This window comes from Limanda limanda, chromosome 9 (assembly GCF_963576545.1).
Source record: "Limanda limanda chromosome 9, fLimLim1.1, whole genome shotgun sequence".
NCBI classification, from domain to species: domain Eukaryota; kingdom Metazoa; phylum Chordata; class Actinopteri; order Pleuronectiformes; family Pleuronectidae; genus Limanda; species Limanda limanda.
This window is the reverse complement of record NC_083644.1, coordinates 12,503,291-12,511,589: the sequence shown is the minus strand read 5'-3', so window position 1 is coordinate 12,511,589 and position 8,299 is coordinate 12,503,291.

The following is an 8,299-nucleotide window of genomic DNA, read 5'->3' as shown; positions in this document are numbered from 1 at the left end:
TATTATGAAAGCAACTGTTACAAGATATTTCATTATAATGTCTGTGAAATTGATTTGTACGATTAGTTTTTCCTACCTCATGATAATCTCTGAAGTTAACATAAGCTGTCTTCTCTTTTGTTAGATCTCACCGCACTATTTTCACTGAAGACAGAGAAATTTGACATTTCTCTGTCTTCCTCCTTCTCCAAGGCCAGTGTCTTATCCATATACTAATAAATAATGAGTAGAAAGAGTAGAATAAGTTTATATTTTTGCGTTGTTCAATATTAAAAGCAGACAATCATCAATATTTTGTCATTAAAATGTGTATTTTAATACTGTTAACCCGTTTAAAACAGATTAATACCAGTAATGCAGATTTGAGTTATGGTTTCAGACTATGATTTTATAATGAAAGCAACTGTTGCAAGATATTTCATTATAAGGTATATAAGGTAAAATGAAGCTGTTATCTAAAATAAGTTCTTTCACATGTCTCAAAAAAGCTGCAGCTTTCTTCTCTTATGTTGGTAATTTATGATTTGAATGAATATTCAGGGGCATTTGCTTTCACCTTCAAAGTTCACAGGCTTGTTTTCCACTGTACGCATCCTGGTTCACATTATATTCAGTCTCACACATTCACACTTTTCAGGTGAACAAGAATGAATACAGTCTAAACACTTTGCTCAAAGGCATGTCAGCTGCAGTTAACAAGAAGTGAGTGAGGAGCATTAATCAGTGACTCAGGGAGCTTGTGAAATTGATTTGTACAGTTAGTTTTCTACCTCATGATGATCTCTGAAGTTAACATAAGCTGCCTTCTCTTTTGTTAGATCTCACTGCAGTATTTTCACGTCACAGTGCAGTTTGATCCAGTTCTTGATTTAAGATTCATGTGTTTGCTACAGGCCATTTTCATCAGCTGGCCCAATTCTTCCTTCATGGCCACAGTCAGCAGTGTTAGCCAAGTCATTACTATTCATGTTTGATTGGTCATATGACAGATTTGAAATAGTTGGTATCACCTGATCTTGTTCTGGGTTTGAAAAAGGTCAATATGTCATGACAGGGCCTGCTGCTGTAACTTAGTGAAGACTAAATATTGCAGGAATAGAATTTCTATCTAAAAAATATTAATTGAAAACCATGCTAGTTCGTGAAATTCTTCAAGGCTGTCACTTATCACTATGTCTTCATCTTGTATGTTTACATTTTAAGCAGAGCTCATAACATGAATAAACAGCATGAATGGGATGTCGTATATTAGCAGTTTTATTTACGCCCTGTACTTCAATTTTAGTTTGGGGTACTACTTTATAATTTAAAGTTATATCAAGTGTCACTAAACTGATAAGTAACTTTTTCATGAATATATATTTGATAGTTCTTCAAGAGTAAAGCCATGTCCTGTCCACCGGTGTCATAAAAACCCAGTTCTCAGCTCTAGATGAAGAAGCATGCATCAGAATGCATCAGCACACAAATTATAACCTTTCCCTTCTAAGAACATTCATGTTTTTATCTTCATATATTTGTTATTGTTTATAGTTGTTTTTTGCACTTTACAGTGTTTACATTACAGGTGACATGTTATTGCTTTAGTAAGCAAAAATAAAACAAAAACCTCAGAAAATATAAATAAATGAACAGTACCGGTTTAACAAAATAGTGTTAAAAACATTTATATAATAAAACAACCATTCATTAAGGAATCACCAATATTAACAAACTACGATGTATACTACATAAAACCAGCATATTTTCATGGTTTTGGACGAAATACTTAAAGCTTATTATGGAGCCCATTAATAAATACTGCTAAAGAACCTGGCTGTGCTTCTTCTGGAACACGATAATATCCTTCAGTGATGATTAGGTTCAAATTGTAATAGTGCAGCAGCCTCAGTAGTACTCCATATGTACATGTGTCAGTGGTGGGATCAAACCAGAGACTTCTATGGGACCATGTCATAGCACGAGGCCTCCGTGCACTGTATGTTTGTTTTTGTTTGCTCCATGGAAACCATTAGTCAGGTGACCACATGACGTTTTATGATCTTCTAACGCTTTGTCTGTTTCCACCTTCAGTTTATACAGAAAAATGGAGCTGTTATCTAAAATAATTACTTTCACATGTCTCAAAAAAGCTGCAGCGTTCTTCTCCTATGTTGGTAATTTATGATTTGGATGAATATTCAGGGACATTTGCTTTCACCTTCAAAGTTCACAGGCTCGTTTTCCACTCTACGCACCCTGGTTCACATTATATTCAGTCTCAGACATTCACACTTTTCAGGTGATCAAGAACGAATACAGTTGAAACACTTTGCTCAAAGGCAAATCAGCTGCAGATAAAAAGAAGTGAGTGAGGAGCATTAATCAGTGACTCAGGGAGCATGTTCACTGGTCGTCATCCTTTAACCCTTTCTATCTCTCTCTCCCCGTTCGCTGTCATTTTAGAAGGGAAATGACCCCAAAAACTTTTAACAAGCTATTATAAGTGCGAAACACAACAATTGCAATAAAAATATCTGAGCTTTAGAGTCAGGTCATATTGCCAGATCCTCCAGGGATTAGGTTTTTAACACACCACTAACTTCACCTGAGTTGGCACGCCCTGCATCATGTGATGTGTTTGTCTTAATTCAGAGGCTTCCAGTGAATTCTCTCCCTCTCCCTCTCTCTCCCTTTGAAAAGTTATTCATTGACCAAGCTGCAGGAAGTGAACAGTAGTAACACATGTCCATCAGCTGACCGCACCCCTTCTCTATTCTCCCATTGGATGCCGTCAGTTTCCATGGCCACCTCTGTTTTGCACTTCGGCTCTGTCAAAATAGCAATGCTCTCACACACAGAGCCGAACCACACCGCCTGCTCATGAGTCATGGAGATACAGAGAAGAACCAAAGCTACAACTAAAATGGACCTGTTTAGATTTAATGAACTGGAAACATACCAACCCTACAGTTTTCAGTGCTAAAGAGAAAAAGGTCAGGAAAGGGAACCCTCTGACTTTACCACCTCACAGTGTTGCTTCAGGGATTTACAACTTGAGGTGCATGTTGCCCTGAAGCACATTGGCCTTTTTTCATCTTTAGTGCCTCCACATGCAAACATTTCTAATGAAGTACCAAACAAAGAAGTAAAAGGTTTTGACGGCAGCAAAATCTGTGCTTTTGCACCGGTGCTGCTGACAGACAGTGTTGTTAATCCTTGTGGCCTGTGTCCCCATAAAACCAGACTTGCATAGTTGTAAACACATGTCACAGCTGCATATACAGGATGGCGAAGAGTTCAACAAAGAAATACTTTGCACATTTCAGGCGGCTTGATATGACAAATAATTGGAGGAAGACATTAGGCTGAAATGTTTATTAAATCCGACTGAAAACACCTGAATGTTAATAAAAATAGGTCACAAATATAAAGTTTCACTCTGGAAATCATTGAGATTATACAGAATAACAGTTGCTTCAGACGAATGTCCCTCAAATAGGGGTTGACTATGTGTCTTTTCAGTGGAATAATACACATTCAAGTGTTTCCTATACAGCAGGATTAGTATGTGAGGTTAACTCTGTACAATCCACCTCATTATGTGTGATGTAATGAAGAAACATGTCACCTACCTCAAAGGTGCAGTTCATTCATGTCTTTAAATAGTGTCTGGACAACAACTGAGACTTTGAGGTGATAACAGGTACGCTGGGCTTTCATGGGATCTGTTATGGATTGGATCTTATTATTATATTTTTTTAAAGCAAAAACTGAAAATCACAACACGTATCCTTAAAATTCCTCTTAAATGTTCAACTTTTTTGACAATTCTCTGTGGTCCTCCTTCTCCAAGGCCAGTTTCTTATCCAGATACTAATAAATAATGAGTAGAAAGAGTAGAATAAGCTTTTATTTTTGCGTTGGTCAAAATTAAAAGCAGACAAAAGCAAAGAGGTCAAAGGTCAGAGCCACAGCTGCCTGACAGGGATTGAAGTTCCTGTGGTTATTAGCCTGTGGAACTCATTTGAACTGTGACTCTGCAGGAGGCTCTGCTTTGTCTTTCACAGCCTGAACAAAATCCAGGGCATTTTCACCCCAATTGAGCAAAATTATTAATTCATGATCCTGGTTCACTCTCTATCTTGCGTATCAGTGGAGGATGAAGTGGACCTATTTTTAACTGTAGCAGGTATAGGTTGATATGGTGAATATTTGATAAGATGTATCTTTAAATAAACATACTTCCTTGGGGTATATATGAAGAAGGGTTTACTTGCATGATTTCAGCATATATTTTTAATTTCATACATTTTTAACTCGTATTCTGAGCTCACTGCAACTGAATAGGATCAGTGATGTTGTTGTAAACGTCAGAGCTAATACAGAGGAACTCTGGGTACAGGCAGAAGTGTTACTGGTGGTTTCACAGAACAAATCCCAAAAACTGACCGTGACTCAAAGGAAACCAAGCTTTCCTCCGTCATTCCCTCCATGTGTGGCTTGGGCACAGGGCATTAAATATTGAGCAGCAGCAGGTATGGAAGATGGAAGACGGAGCACTGGCGCTGCTCTGTTCCTGGAAAGAGTCTCCTCTCTGCTCTCCAGGTCCCACGACCCGTCACACACACACACAAAGGGAATCAATAGCTGTCAAGTCTGGAGGAGGGGGGGGGGGGGGTGAACATGTTCTGACCATTTGAGAGATACAGTGGAAAGAACACGCTTTGACTGAGTAGTCAGAAACAGTTCCATTGGTTCTTTACAGCACACATGTGATAAGTGTCCCTTCAGGAATGTTCATGAAGGATATTTGCTCAACAAGGTCAGAGCTGAGCCTGAAAACCAGCATCTTCTTTGGATAACATATCTCTTGTCCATGGCAACTTGGGATGAAACATGTGACAATCAGCTGGCACGGCTGCAGTGACCTTTGACCCCTGAATAGGGTCAGCGTGCGAGATCAGAAGTCATCCATCTGCGTGACCAGTCGAGTCAGTCTGCATGTGTTAGACACAGTGGGAGGCCCAATGAGTCTTTTCAGAAGCCCCTGACCCCCCTGCTACGCAATCCACACCACCATTGATTACGACTGCAACGTGTGGATGTCACACACACGCAAATTAACTCTGAAACGCACACACACACATTTTCTCATGTGCAGAGACACGCAATATGAGAGTTATGCAAATGCTCATATATGACGCATACAGGTGAGCTTATATGTAAAATCAGGCCATGCTGAGGGCAGTGGGTTAGCTTAAATTTGAATAGCGATGATGCGGCTGGAAGTCCTCGTCTTAACATGCACAGAACAAGAAAAAGAACCAACAAGAAAGTAGAACTGCACTCTGAAGACTCTGTGCCAAGACCGCTTACGAAACCACATTTAAATTCAAGACTTCCAGATTTTATAAATATCAGTCCTTTAAAACAAGCCTGCTGGTTTTCATCAAGATCCATTGATAATTCTCTGCGAAATCAATGAACATGTTGAGAAACATTCTATCTTGCCATGCTGAAACCCATCCAGAAGTTTTTCTGTAATCTTGTTCACAAACAAACAGACAAGGGTGACAACACAACATCCTTGGCTTAGCTACCCAGCTATCACCCCTGTTGTCTTATGAAGATAAAGAAGTTATCACAATTAATTTGTCAATAGAAGCATTGTTTGTGAAAGCTGCACCTTTAATACGTTATCCATTTAGTCATGGTGTCAAGAGCTGTGTGGTAAAAGCACATCCTCAGTGCCTCAGCCATGAAACTGTGCCTGCTGTTGTTGTTTCCTATTCTCCCCTGGTGTTTTAACCTTCTTTTCCCTTGAACTCCTCATAAAAAATACTTAAGGAATTTGGATCCTCCAACACCCAGTTTTCCCCCTAGAAGTTCAAAGACAAATGAGCTCGACTCAAATTCTCCAAATCACTCGATGAAGCCATTTCATCTGGTGTTTTTAACAGGATTCAACTTTTTGGGGTAAATTTTTATTTTTTATATTCATGACAGGAAGGAAGGCGCTGTTTTCCTCTGCAGGGTAACAAGCGACTGTACATTCAGTTCTTCTCAAGCTGGCAACGTGGTATGATAATGTACAGAGGGGAGATAAAGGCCCACTGTTCTGTGCAGATGAATAGTCATGATTCATCGTGAAGGATGAAGTGAGTCTTACTCTGGATAGACATTTTGATGTTGTGATCAGTTTCACTTCAAGTCTCTCTTAACTTTGTCTTTAAAATGTTTCCTATCTTTAAACTCTGCAATATGTTTGATCCTGTAACTTCTGAATTAGTGTAAGACATGGCTGTGTGTATTATTAACAGAGATAGAGAGAGAGATTTCCAGCTTCGTGTCAAAGTCTCAAAGAATGAATTTACATGATATGAATAAAGAGGGTGGTGTTTCTCATGAGGCCTGGTAAATAGAGACTTCCAACTAGAATGGAACTCAGTAGAGCACAAACAGTTCCCTTGTGAAACCACATTTAAGTTCACTAGTTCTGGATTTTCATTTGGATCTGCTCTAAAAACCACCTCGCCTCTGTGGTTAAGGATTTCAGTACCTGATTTCCATTAAAGCAAAAGTGCAAGTGCAATACCACATCTTTGCCATGTTGTTACACTTGGAAAAGGATCATCTATCATATACTGCAACATTTAACCACTCAATGTGAAACTCATTCCGTGTGATGAAGAAACATGACCTTTTGATTTGGGTCAGCGAGCAGCTCTTAAGAGGGTTTTCTAGCAGATGGAGAAGAACACTGGTTCATTTATGGGAGAAATCACGGGGAACCAAAACTGAGAGTCTCCACTGACACGTGTTTGTTGTGTTTATTTTACTGCTCATTCGATTGCTGCAGCAGTAAACATGCGTCCCAATGCCTCCAGTCAGCTGAACATGACTCTTAAGTCCACCTCTTGTGACAGCCTGGCGCCCAGCGAGCCACTGGACTGACGCTGCGGTTATTAATTCCATCTGCTGCTTGGTAATGGAGTCCCCTTCAAAAGGTGTTAGTACACAGTTCAGCACCTGGTTGGACCTTTGACCACCACACCTACTGAGATGGACACGTGTTCACTGGTTCTACATGAAACACCCCAAGTTGACATTTAAACAAATAATAAATGTACCTAAAAAACAAAAGTGCCACTGTTGAAGACAGGGTTAAATGGTAATTATAGGCTTGAAAAAGTAGTAACTATGTTTAAGGTTAGAGTAAGTGTCCAGGAAATCAATGTTATGTCGTCTGAAGTAATTTACACACAACTAGTGTGATAAACTTAAAAAAAGCTACAATAATAACACACAAATTACTTGAAAACTTTTATATTGTTTTATATATATATATATATATATATATATATATGTATATATATATATATAAATGTTCTTTCTTTTCTTGTAAAACTACAGCTTCATTTGGTAATAAGGCATAGACAGAAAGATGTACGGATGTACAGGTGTACAGATGTACAGATATATATATATAGATAGATAGATAGATAGATAGATAGATATATAGATAGATAGATAGATAGATAGATAGATAGATAGATAGATAGATAGATAGATAGATAGATAGATAGATAGATAGATAGATAGATAGATAGATAGATAGATAGATAGATAGATAGATAGATAGATAGATAGATAGATAGATAGATAGATAGATAGATGTATAAATAGACAGATAGTACAGTAGGTGCAGTATTGATTCACTGCTCAGTGATGACACCTTGTGGTTGTGGCTGTTTGCTACAGTTTTCATGTGTTTTTTTTTCTAAGTGTGAGGCACAGATGGTGCACTAGAGCTGCTGGTTGGTAAAACCTTGGCAGGTCATGAATCCTCAGGCAAGAGAGAAGAAAGGCTCAATGCCAGCGAGTTTATGTCAGATCAAATAAAAGGGAGGGACATATTGATAAGCATGTGTCAAATAACTGGAACTGTTGACCATGCCACACCAAGAGCAGTAAAGAAAGCTGTAAAAGCTGAATATATTGCTGCTGTTAATACATTTTATTGAACAAGCGCAACAGCTTCCGGCACAGCCGGCTTTCAACAATAGATTTCCATATAAAATTATCCTATATTACACAATCTACAAAAAAAGATTTCTTCCTAAACCGATAGGCCACCAGCTCTTGAATTAACAACAGACTTGACGATTTTCCAGATCATTTAATTGCATTAAAACTGATATCGATCAGAATCATTTGACCCAGTGAGAGAACATAATACTTTATACAAGATTATAATCGCTCAGTTTTCAATACTGGTTAAAACAAAAACTCATCAAATTTAATCCACCCAAAAAAG